Source organism: Rhinolophus hipposideros, assembly GCF_964194185.1.
Source record: "Rhinolophus hipposideros genome assembly, chromosome: 16".
Taxonomy (NCBI): Eukaryota; Metazoa; Chordata; class Mammalia; order Chiroptera; family Rhinolophidae; genus Rhinolophus; species Rhinolophus hipposideros.
This window is the reverse complement of record NC_138062.1, coordinates 42,342,522-42,356,679: the sequence shown is the minus strand read 5'-3', so window position 1 is coordinate 42,356,679 and position 14,158 is coordinate 42,342,522.

Here is a 14,158-nt window from a genome sequence, read left to right as displayed (position 1 = left end):
TAAGCTTTTAAATAAACCAGAAATAGCTTCACCTGTGTCTTTTGTGGTTACCTGAGGTTTCTCCTATAAGTGATTAAGTTCACTTTGGAATGTACATCACAGATGCCAAATAAATATCTATTGTCTAGTATACTGCACTGTAATATTAGCTCTTGATGTTGTAGACATAAGGCTTTTGATTGGACAGTGTTAAAAAAAGGCAATACTTGAACCTTTCCAAAACCTTTTCCTGAAAGAGTTGGAAATATTTACTGTAAGACAGCCTGTTTTTTTCTTTTTAATTGAGGTAAAATTGATATATAGCATTATATATTAGTTTTAGTTGCGTATCTGTGATTTGATGTATGTATATATTGCAAAATGATCACCACAATAAATTTAGTTAACATCCATCACCACACATAGAGTTTTTTTTCTCATAATCAGAACTTTCAAGATCTACTCTCGTAGCAACTATCAAATATACAATATATTAATAGTATTATTAACTATAGTTGCCATGCTATACATTACAAACTCAAGACTGATTTATTTTATAACTGAAAGTTAGTACCTTTCGATCACCTGCACCCATTTCATACTTCCATTACCTGCCTCTGGCAACCACCACTTTGTTTTCTGTATCTATGAGTGTGTGTGTGTTTAGATTCCACATATAAATGAGATCATATGGTATTTGTCTTTCTCTGTCTGACTTGTTTTGCTTACCATAATGCCCTCAAGTTCCATCCATGTTGTTACAAATGGCAAGATTTCCTTTTTTTAATGACTGAATGATATTCCATTGTGGTGTGTGTGTGTGTGTGTGTGTGTGTGTGTGTGTGTGTGTGTGTGTACCACATTTTCTTTATTTACCCTTCAATGGGAACTTAGGTTTATTCCATGTGTCCATGTCTTGGCTATTATAAATAATGCTACAATGAACATGGAACTACAGATATCTTTTCAATTTAGTGTTTTCATTTCCTTTGGATAAATACTCAGAATGGAATTGTTGGATCACATGGTAGTTCTATTTTTTATTTTTTGGTAACCTCCATACTATTCTCAATAGTGGTTGCTCCAATTTACATTCCCACCAACAGTGCACGATTATTTATTTTCTCTACATCATCACCAACGCTTATTATTTCTTCTCCTTTTGGTAATAGCCATTTTAACAGATGTAAGGTGATATCTCCTTGTGGTGTTGATTTGCATTTCCCTGGTGTTAGTGATGTTGAGGACCTATTGGCCACCTGTATATGTCTTCTTTGGAAAATAGTCTATTTAGATTCTCTGCTCATTTTTTTTAATCAGATTTTTAATTTATATTTTTTTGCTATTGAATTGAGTTATTTTTATATTTTGGATATTAACCCCTTTTCAGATATATGATTTGCAGATATTATCTCCCATTTTGTAGGTTGTCTTTTCATTTTGTTGATGGTTTTCTTTGCTGTGCAAAGCATTTTAGTTTGATACAGTCCCACTTGTTTATTTTTGTTTTGTTGCTTTTGCATTTAAGTAAATGCTTATTTATTTAAACACCTGTTTAAATTTAGATGATTTAATCGAGATCAAGAAAATCAAGATTTATTTAAAAATAAACATGATTTATTTTTTAAAAATCATCACAAAGACCAATGTCAAGGAGCTTACTGCCTTGTTTTCTTCTAGGAGTTTTATGGTTTCAGGCCTCACATTCAAGTCTTTAACATTGTTCTTTACCTATTTTAAAAGTGATGGTCTTAAATTTGGGTTTTCAATTTCCAATAGTTGGGTTTCTAGGACAAGCTTAAAAAACAGCATTTTGTTTTAGTTTAACATTTATCCAAATTAGTCTCTTCCTATTATAATAGTCTTTGGCAATACTTAGGAAAGGAGGCACAAATGGTAAAATAGGGAAATAAGAACAATTTATTCAAGGAGAAGGGAATTTTTGCAAAGAGAATCAGAGAAGTAAGACAACCATCTAAAATGAGATTTATGGACCAGAAGGCTGAGATCAGTGGTTCTCAAGCCTGGATGAGCATTAGGATCATCAGGGGGAGCTTTTAACAAACACTGAAGTCTGGGCCTCACCCTAGGAGTATCCGATTTAATTGGCTTTGGATGAGGTCTGGGCTTTGGTGTTTTTTAATAATTCTCTAGGTGATTCTAATGTACAGTCAGGGTTGAGAACCACTGGTTTAGAAATGGTCTCAAATACCCATATGGAATATACAGATAACATAATCGGAAGTGCATTTTATTGGTATTTCTGCTGAAAGTGAGCAACTTAATCTTAAATTTCTTTCAGTTTCAGGAAATATTGTTGTTAGAAGTTAGACACACACAGGCACACTAAAACACAAGACTGAATCAGATCTTTAGAGCAACAGAGAGGTACAGTCTTTAACATGGTCTTTAAATGCTATTGCTCAAAATTTCCAATTTGCAATAACTGTTATAATAATAATCACTTGTCTTTAATAAAAATAGAATTGCGCAGTTTGTGCTTCTAAGGTTTTTAAAACATTAACCAAAATTGTTAACTATAATATTAAAAACATGAATTGGCACATTTCCTTGGAGGGGCTGTCCAGGTTTCTTTTGTCCACTCCCTCTAGGAGATGAAAGTGATGACACATGGAGAGTGAAAGCAGGAATGTGGCATGAGGTGCAGCCCCCATCAAAAGTTTCCTCCACACTGAGAATGCTTCTGTAGTTGAAAGTAGTTGGGCTGAGTATGGTTGAAGACCTCTGGTTAAAAAGCAAATTGATAGGTATGGATAGAGTTGCAGGACTCAGCATGATGAAAACACAGGCCAGGTCTTCTACTGAAAACATGCACATATTTCTTTCATTACTTACTTTTATTAGATCATACTCTTATTTAAACATACTTTCAAGGATTTTTGGGAATGAAGCACTAAACAAGAATGGAACACTGACGAGGTAGCAGAGTCCATGCAAAAATACTGGTTCCATCAATATATTGGAAGTCATGGTGGAGACTTGCATACTTCCAATGCCTCCCACGTTGCTTTCTCTTCCCCAGTGATTAATGAAAGTGGACTTCCCAGTCTCCTACTCCCCAGATTTGTTATTGCTACCTGAGCTTGCAAGCCATTCCTCCTTCTCTCCTTACTGTCTGAATCCTTCTCAGCCATTGTCAGGGAACCTATCAAAAAACCCATTGGCTCATCTGTCTAATACTTATTTGATCTTTGTCAACATCAATGTGTAAAATAGGAATGATATTACTTGTCCTACTATTTTTATTAGAGCAAAAATTAGATGAACTTATAGGAAGTACGCTATAAACTTTCACTATTCGATGTTATCAAAGTTCAATCTAGGAAAATTGCTTACTTTCTTTGTTTTTACTGACAAACATCACTGTGGGAAGTATTGCAAATATGTTGCTCTGATTGAAATATTCAATGTCAGTCTGTACCTCACTGCTGTCCCGTAATTATTTTATTTAATTTTTTGTGGTCTCCCTGTTGCATTATCTTTTCCACTTTCTCTATCCCCCATTTCAGCTCTTGTGATAGGCAGCCTTCTCTCTGTTAGTAAGAATGATTGGGTCCATCCAGTGGGAGTTTCTTTAACTTTTCTACATTTCATCTGTATATTTCTGTGCATTTTCTTCTTCTTATCTCTCTTTGCTTCTGCCAAAAATCTTTCCTAAAAATTACCTTGACTGAATCTCATCTTCTGTTCTATGAAACCAGCTAAGTCATTACACCCTCTCTGCCCATCCTCTTCCCTCTCTCTTTGTTCATTGACTTGTTGCCTTTAGACATATGCAGGTCTTGCCATCCTAATATAAACTCTCCTTTATCCCGTTTCTACCTTATATTACCATGACAACTCTTTTCTAGATCCCAAATCTCTTAAGTGAGTAATATTCCTCATTCCGCTTTGAATATTTAACCTCTCATTATTTCTTTACCTCCTATTCTCAAGCCTCATTTTCTATGATTTTTCTATTTCCTATAATTCAGCATTCCTATCTTTACATCACTAACACCTTTTTTGGCCTCTGTGACATTATCTGTCCTAATTCTTGTTTTACTTTTTCACTGACTTTTTTCTGTCTTATCTTCCAAGTACAGTTTTATTCTAAATTCATTTCACAGCCATCTTCTCTTTTTATGATTTCTCCCTTAAGAATATCATGCATTCTTACAAATTCTAATATAAACATAACTCTCAAATTTATTCAATGCCAGTTTCTTGAGTCCTGTTCTTGCATTTTCAAATTGTTTGATGATAACCCCACCAAACTCATATTTAAAACTGAACTCATTATGTTTCCCTCAAGCACATTTTTTCAGTACTTATTTCTATTAATAGCATCAGCCATGTAATATTGGCACTTCAATCTCACTCAACAACCTACTCAACCATTTTTAGTCTAAATGTAATTAGATTCATATTTAAAAAGCATTTAGTCAGTCTAGCTCATGCAGTAAAACCATCTAAACACACATATGTTTTCTTTATTTGCATTTAGTTTTGAATAATATTGATGTTTTGTAAATATTATTAGTATGAAATGGATTACTAGGGATAGTCTGATTTTATGGCACTGTGTTTATTGGAAAAAAAAGTGGATTTATGGTAAATCTGACATGTAACTGTCATCTAAGAACTAACCAAATCGAATATCTAATGTGGCATGAATCCCTTTTACGTCGCATTCTGTCTGTCTGTAGTAAATTTTAAAATTTGTCTTATTTTACATTCTAGGCTGTAATGTTAAGGGATAGCAGGGATTATGTCCCATTAATCTCCTACCAATAGTCCCTAGAACATTGCCCACATAGAGTAGGTAATCAATAAACATTTACTAAATTCACAGAGACATTCATTCTTTGAGGTATTACTGAAAAAGCCACTCGCAATGGCTGGTGGGACAATTGCTGATAGCAGAATAGAGAGATTGCAAAAAGCAAACTTGCCTACTTATACATTTTTTTTCTTAGACCCAAACATAGCTGTGGCATCTTCAGCAAGAAACAAGGAAATTAATACAAGAAATATGTACAGTTCTACCCTATATTACTACCATGTGTTTCTTATATTCCATCTTTTTTTTCTTTGTGTTTGGCAAGCCCTACATAGTTAACTGTTCATTCTGGGAGTTCTTCCAGAAATATCATGAGATTAGCTCACTTATGAAACTTGAGCAATTTTACTACATGATTATTACTAGTAATAACAACAATTAGTTAATAAACAGAAACATTGAATCAGGACAAACAGAGCTCTATGGAATCATTTTCTGTTTAAAATGTTGTTAGAGGTTAGTGTTAGAAGAGCCAAGGAGCAGAGTTTGAGCCAAGAATTATGGAAACATAAATCTTAGGGAAACTGGCTTCCAACTTTATAAATTTTCTCATAAAGTTTCAGTTACTTTTTTGAACAGTTTTATAAAATTCCAGCACTTCCCATTTTATTTTGGAACTGGATTATCTCAGACGTAAGCCACTGTTCTTATCTGACTTTTATGGTTAGTTTCATACTGTCTTTTGATTAGTTTGACTGGCACTGACTCTAGTGCCATGCCTAAAAATGTGGGCATGTCAAAGAAAATCCAGTTTTTATTTTTAATGCCAGCATGTTATGTATGCTTTCATAGAATGCTGCGTGGGGAAATGGATAGTCTCCATTCATTGTGGCAATAGGAATTGTTTTTCAATATAATCATTTGCTAAAAATGAATGTGCTGGTATGGGCTACTGCTTATACCAGTCAGTGTGTAAAATTAGAAAAAAGTTAAAAGAAACCCTAGAATATGAAGGCACAATTTAAATCTTGAAGAGTTTTTAAATTGATAGGTTGATATTTGATAGGTTGATCATGCTGATATTTGTAAATGACTCAAATGACTCACAAATGGTGTATGAAATATTTACTAGGGAATAAATGTTTAAAAAAGAAAAAGAAAGCAAAGAAAAACACCAAGTTCTCTCTTTTTTAACTTTGTCTGTTTTAGCCTATATAGGTACAGCAAATTTCAGAATTCACTATCAAACATTTATCCCATGAGCTTAAGTCAAATTAAATGAAGACATGTTAGTAATAATACTTTGTAAAATTATAAATGGCTATATAAATGGAAGGTTTTATTATCATATTGCAATATAATTTAAAGTAATATTAGACAATATGGAACAGTTCAGGAAATGTTTGAGCATTGTAAGTTCCTCAATGCTAGAAAGATGTTTTGCTTCATATTTGTATCTATTCAGCAAGGTAACGTATTTTAAGTGAAAATATAGATGTGAATATATTAATATATAATTTTATATTTATATATAACCATGTATAAATATGAATATATTAATATATAATTTATGTTGACATATAAGTATGAGAACGTATTAATACATATTTTATATATAAATATAAATTAGTACTTAAGTACTACTAATATATAAGTACTAGTACTTATATGTATACATATTATATATATAAATTTTATACACAGATATATGACATTTACAAGAAGTGGTACCAGTATAAAAAGTTTATGTTTTCATCACCTTAATTGTCACAATTGTATGTTTCTGTTGTTCTGTGGAAACTTTAATAAAGAGTTAAAGTCAGAACAGTAAGAGAAAGCAGGAGCCCAGAATTTTCCATTGTGATACACTGGAAATATTCTTAAAAAGCAGAAATATTTATGGATTGATGTGTCTTACCTGAAAACATGGCCCTACAAATATAATAGCAGGTAGAAAATCATCTTGGTGGCTCATCCATTTTCAATGGATGTTCTACAACGTATTATATACATGGAAGGCATTCCTGCTCCAAAGTAATACACCCAGGCTCTCTAAAGTTAACTTCCTATGTCAGTTATTTTTAATAGAAAATTTTAATGCCAGCCCCTAATATTTTGGAGAATTAATATAAGCTCACCACACCTGTAGAATTGACTTTCTCCTTGTTTATTAATACTACCAGACCCTCCAAACCCAAGTCTAATCTCACTTTTTCCTGGAGGCATCCGCAGTGCAGAAAGGAAAATTAAGTCATCTTATCTGGCTGTATTATTTTACAGATGAGAAAACTAATGTGAAGAGAGGTTAAGTGAATTGCCTAAAATCACATAGTCTGTTGCTCTCAGGCCAGAACCCAAATCCTCAAGTCAAAGTCTATTCCACTTTCCTGGCTTCCTTACCATCCCTAGAGAACATCTCAGACTTTGAAAATTACCAAATAATGCAATTTAGGAAGATAGTGTTCTAGGAAATGGGTGAAATGTTCCAAGACCGGCTGCATAGCCTTGTCAGGATGTAGGTCTTCCTGACAAAGGAAATAAATGTAGGAGGCTTGTTAGAGGCAAGGCCTCACTCTGTCCTGGCTGGTTAGTTTGAGGAGGTGATAATGGCAGTTACAGCAAGGATGGAATAACCACTTTGTCAACATTACCGTAGCTTAACTTTGAATCGGTGTATGTTCTAGAACACTGATTTTGAAACCAGATCTGTAAATGAACTTCAGGGGGTCAGTACCTGTCATGTGAAAATCTATGCAGTATTTTGTGGTTTTTTTTTTTTTAGTTTGGTTGGTTTGCTTTGCATTCATTTAGGCTAAAGACCACAGAATTCCTCAAAATGTTAAGGGTTTTCTGAACCAAACGAGTTAAAAATCACTTCCCTAGCCTGTCAAAGGAAGTGAATCCTGCTATAAATGTGGAAAGCTAATTTTATCTTTGGTATTTCCAGCATCTCCTTTCTGCAATATTTTGTCTTATTATAATACTCTGTCCCAGTCAACCCCATCCATTTCAGGTACTCAGTGTTCTCATGGTCTTTTTCTCCCTCTTCAGAACTTACCTTCAAAAAAAAAAATTAAACTCTTTCCTCTCAACTGCGATGTTATATGGCCAAGAAGGCAATTATGAGTCTACTCTCTTCTGTTTAGTTGAGCTGGAGGTTTGAGGAGCCCCAACTGCATCCTGCTTTGGATAACCCCAACATTCCTTGGCTCTCTGCCATTCTCGTTTTGAGGCCAACTTTGATGATTCCAGGTAAAGTAGAGTTCTCTTTCTGTGTTTATCAACTTAACCTTCTAAAGAACATGGAGTTTTGTCTGTGGGAGGTACATAATATTTCTATTGCTATTCAGTTCTAAGAATTCTTTAATTTCTCTTAAGATTTGCATTTGTTTGATCTCCGGGTTATTTATAAATCTGTTCTTAAATTCCCATTCATAAGAGGTGTTTAATTTTTTTATTTCCATACTGAGTTCTAAATTAATTTTGCTGTGGTTTTTAAACATAATCTTCACAAAACATGATTGAAAAATTTATTCTATTTCTGTGAAAAATGCCACTGGAATTTTGATAGGTGTTGCATTGAATCTATAGGCAGCTTTGGGGAGTATGGACATTTTTTATTTCTTTGTATAATTTTTATTTTTTTATATTACATAGTTTCAGGTGTACAAAACAGCATAATGATTAGACATTTACAACCCTCACAAAGTGATAACCCCCCCCCAAGTTTACTACCTCTCTCCTTCCAACCCATGGACACAAGATATCTTTCCATTTATTTGTGTATTCTCCAATTTTCATCAATGTCTTATAGTTCTCAGTTTATAGATCTTTATTTCCTTGGTTAAATTTATTTCTAAATATTTTATTATTTTTGATATTGTTGTATATGTGATTGTTTACTTATCTTTCAGATATATCATTATATATATATAGAAATGTAACTAATTTTATGTGTTGATGTTTCCTGCACATTACTGAATTCATTTATTAGTTCTAACAGTGTTTTTGGTGGAGTCTTGGGGGTTTTCTACATATTAAGATCATGTCATCTGCAAACAGAGACAATTTTGCTTTTTTCTCGCCTACTTGGAAATTTTAAATTTCTTTTTCTTTACTAATTGCTCTTACTAGGACTTCCAGTACTATGATGAATACAAATAGTGACAGTGGGCACTCTTGTCTTGTTCCTGATTTTAGAGTAAAAGCTTTCAACTTTTTATCATTGATTATGATGTTAGGTTATGATGTTAGATTTATCATATATGGACCTTGTTATGTTGAGGTGTGTTCCTTCTATACTAAATCTGCTGAGAGTTTTTATCGTGAATTTTGAGATAAATTTCGAGAGTTTTTATCGTTGAATTTTGTCAAACGCTTTTTCTGCGTCAACTGAGAGGATTATATTATCTTTTTCTTTGTTCTATTAATACATACGCTGTATCACATATGTTGATTTCATGTATATTGTGCCATCCATGCATCATAGAAATGAATGCCATTGATCATGACAGTTCATTCTTTTCATATGCTATTGAAATCAGTTTGACAATATTTTGTTGAGAAATTTAAAATCTATATTTATCAGGAATATCGGACCATAGTTTTAATTTCTTATATCCTTATCTGGCTTTGTGTCAGAGTAATGCTGGCCTTGTAAAATGCATTTGGAAGTGTTCCCTCTTCTTCAATTTTTTTGGGAGAGTTTGAGAAGAATTGACATTAATACTTTAAATATTTGGTAGAACTCACCTGTGAAACCACCTGGTCCTGGGCTTTTCTTCGTTGAGAGGTTTTAATTACTGCATCAGTCTCTAGTCTTTATTGTTGTTCATATTTTCTGTCTTCATAATTCAGTCTTGGTAGGTTGTGTGTTTCTAGGAGTTTATCCGTTTATTTTATGATATTCAATTTACTGGCATATAATTTTTTATACCATGTTTCCCGGAAAATAAGAACTAACTGGAAAATAAGCCCTGGCATGATTTTTCAGGATGACATCCCCTGAACATAAGCCCTAATGCATCTTTTGGAGCAAAAAATTAATATAAGACCTGGTCCTATTTTCGGGGAAACATGGTAGTAGCCTCTTATGATACTTTGTATTTCTGTGGTATCAGTTTTAATGTCTTTTCTTTTATTTACAATTTTCTTTATTTTAATTCTCTGTCTTTTTATTGGTTAGTGTGGCTAATGATTGCTTAATTTTGTTAATTTTTTCAAAAAACAAATTTTCAGTTTTATTGATTTTTTTTCTATTATCTTTCTAGTCTCTATTTCATCTATTTCTGCTCTAATTTTTATTGTGTCCTTACTTCTGCTAACTTAGGACTTGGTTTGTTTTTCTTTTTCTAGTTCCTTGAGTTATAAAGTTAGACTGTCTATTTGAGATTTCTTTTAAAAAATTTTATTGGGGAATATTGGGTGACAGTATGTTTTTCCCAGGACCCATCAACTCCAAGTCAAGTCATTGTCCTTCAATCTAGTTGTACAGGGCACATCTCAGCTCCAAGTCCAGTCGCCGTTTTCAATCTTTAGTTGCAGGAGGTGCAACCCACCATCCCATGCAGGAATTGAACCAGGAACCTTGCTGTTGAGAGCTTGTACTCTAACCAACTGAGCCATCCGGCTGCCCCTCTGGCAGCTCAGCAGTAGCAGCAGCTTGTTGTCTTCAATCTAGTGTGGAGGGCGCATCTCACTGGCCCATGTGAGAATTGAACTGGCAACCCTGTTGTTAAGAGCTCACGCTTTAACCAACTGAGCCATCCGGCCACCCTCGAGATTTGTTTTTCTTAATGTAGGTGTTTAACCCTATAAACTTCCCTCTTAGAACTGTTTTTATTACATCCCACAAGTTTTGGTATGTTGTGTTTTTATTTTCACTTATGTCAAGATATTTTTTTATTGCTCTTTTTATTACTTGTTACTCATTGTTTGTTTAGGAGTGTGTTGTCTAATTTTTACATGTTTGTGAATTTTCAAGATTTTCTCCTGTTATTGATTTCTAGTTTCATCATTGTGGTTGGAAAAATGCTTGACATAATTTCAATCTTCTTAAGGTTATTGTCTTGTTTTATGGCCTATTATATGACTATCCTGGAGAATGTTCTGGGTATGCTTGAGAAGAATGTTTATTCCACTGCTGTTGGATGAGATGTTCTACATATGTCTGTTTGGTGCATTTGGTCTAAAATGTATTTCAACTCCAATGTTTCCTTATTTATTTGTGGTCTGAGTAATTTAGTCATCGTAGAGAGCAGTGGGTATTGTAGTTTCCTACTATTATTGTATTGATGTCTATTTTTCCCTTCATATCTGTTAGTATTTGCTGTATATATGGAGCTGTGTTTAAGTGCATACATGTTTGTAATTGTTATATTCTCTTGATAAATTGACCCCTTTATCATTATATAATGACCTTTTTTGTGTCTTGTCAAGACTTTTTGACTTAAAGTCTATCCTATCTTCTCTGATATATATGTATATATAGCTACTTCAGCTCTCTCTTTTTCCATTTGCATAAAATATCATTTCTTATTATTCCTTTTTCAGTCTCTGTTTGTCCTTAAATCTGAAGTGAGGTTTTTGGAGACAGTATATAGTTGGGTCTTTTTATTTTTTTTCTTTCCTACTCAGTTACTCTATGTCTTAATCAATCTAATTTTAATGTAATTATTGATAGAGAAGGTCTTAGTATTGCCATTTGTTAATATTTTTTTCCTGGCTGTTTATTTGTTCCTTTATTCCCTTCTTCCTCTCTTGCTGTCTTTCTTTGTGACGTGATGATTTTATGCAGTGATCCCTTTTTATTTTTCTTTTGTGTATGTCCTCTAGGTTTTTGTTTTGTAATTACCATAGGGTTATATAAGTCGTCTTACAGTTATAAAAGTCTATTTTAAGCTGATAGCAACCCAACTTTGATTGCACACAAAAAATTTTCACTTTTACTCACATTTTATTTATGATCATAAAATCTGAGACTATCCCAGGCAAACGGAGCTGTGTGGTCACCCTGCATATGGGGTTGAAGAACAAGGAGTCCAAGAGGATTTTGGGGTTTGGCGAACTCATGGGAAACTTCAGTGCAGTTTACAGGGAAGGAGCACTTTGTATTTAATCACCCATTGTATGATATGGAATTACAGGGTGTGATAAATGACCTAAGTATGTACCACTTTTTTCTTTGTCTTTCTCTTCTTTCTTCTTTCTCTTTCTCTTTTCACTTTTCATTGTAATAACAGTTAATATGACTGATATGTAAAGGATCAGGATTGTAATGCTTTGGACTCTTGCTAGAACTAGTCCATAAATGATCTAAAAGTGAGTTTCCCAAACCATATTCTGGGAAACACTAACTGAAATAATATAGTCGTTTTAAAACCTGTCCTCAGTTTTTTTGATATTCTTTCTATCAAGAGGCGTCTAATTCCCCTCCCTGTAGTGACTTGACTGTAATGAATGGAATATGGTGAAAATCATGCTGCATGATTTTTGAGGCATTAAACACAACTTCTGTCTGGGCCTCTCTTTGGGAACTTGCTCTTGAAGCTCATATGCAGCGCTCTGAGGGGGTATCTAAGCCACATGGGAGGTGTTATGACAGTGTCCAGCTGGCGCCTAGCTTGGGTCCCAGGCAATAGCTAATGCTAACCTTCACACCTGTGACAGAAGGAGCCTTTTGGTGTTTAAAGACCCAGCCACTGTCAGGCTGCAATTTCATGAGAGATCCCAAGCAAGAACCCCAGGCAAGTCACAGAAATGTGCAGTAGGCATACATGATTGTTTCATAAGTATTGAAGTGTGTAGGTGGTGTGTTATACAGTAATGAATAAGTAGAACAAAGGGTAATCATTCTTCCACCTAAAATACTGTGTTTTCCTGACAATAAAACCTAGCTGGACCATCAGCTCTAATGTGTCTTTTGGAGCAAAAATTAATATAATATGATATGATATGATATGATATTGTATGATATGATATGATACAATATAATAAATACCGGGTCCAGTCTTATATAGGACCCGGTATTTATTATATTACATTGCATTATATTATATTATATTATACCCGGTATTATATTGAAAAAAGACCGGGTCTTATATTGATTTTTGCTCCAAAAGATGCATTAGAGCTGATGGTCTAGCTAGGTCTTATTTTTGGGGAAGCACAGTAGTTCTATTGTCAAATATCTTCTGAAATTCTATATACTATGTCGTCATTTCACCAGGCATAGTAACGTATTAAAGTTTCTGATAAGTCTTACAGTGAAGAAAGCCTATGTGTCATAGCTTAATTTATGCATTTAATGACCACCCCAGCCACCTTTTTTTGTAGAAACAACTTTTAATATTTAAAAAATCACAATGTTTCACAGAGAATATTGAAAAATACCTTAGAAGAGCCCTCTACTACTACTTGGTATTGTAGATTGTTGCTGAAATATCTCATTAAGGGCTAAATTTATGTTTTATGTGTATTGTTATCTTTCTAATTTTGCCAAAATAGATACTGTGCAACTGACTAAAAGCTTTTGCTCCCAGTAATCAAATGTCCGTTCTGGACCAGAAAAGATCTTTATTTCAAGAGTGGGCTAGACAGAATCCAGGGTGACAGGTTTAATTATTAGCCTGGGACGGAATGAAATTCAGGTTTCTGGGAAACCTGAGCTCAAATTATCTACCTGATCTCTCCTGAGTATCTGATTCTGACCAAGAACAGCATGTTTGCACAAAATGCCACCTGACATTTATCTGAAGCAAACATTAAAGGCTGAAACAAAGTTCAAGCAACAGTAAAGAAACTAGAACTGTAATTAGTATGCACGTAGGACTTTTGGAGGACAGTGAGCAATACACAGTTCACTCTAAGACCAAACTTTAAGGAGAAGTGATAAAGAGAAATATAAATTAATCATGAGTCACTTTGTAATTTGGTAGAAACCACATCGTCTGTGTACAAACATTGCAAACTCCATTCCTCTTTCCCATCCACAAAGAGTGAGAACAGATGGCTTTGGAGAAATTTGTTTTGTAAGAGGAGCTTTTGAATTGCATAGTTTCTTTTCTTTCTTTTTACGTTAGCCTTCCCTCCATCCACAAGGCCCTCAAAGTCTTGATTTGTTGTACTGTTGGGGGATGCCCACTTCTCTGTCTACACTGACAAGTCTCTTGCCCTGGCCCTGGTCTACTTCTGTCTACACTAACAAATGAACAGTGTTATAACTGGGGGGTTTCTTTCTTTCTTTCTTTCTTTTTTTTTTTTTTTTTTTTATAAAAAGTATCTTCGCCTCACTGACCTCAGTTTTCTTTCAGGAAAATTAGTGGGTTTGGCTAGAAGGCCCACTAAGTTTTCTTCCCACCCTCCGAGTTATTCTGTAGCTCAGATCCCTGATACATT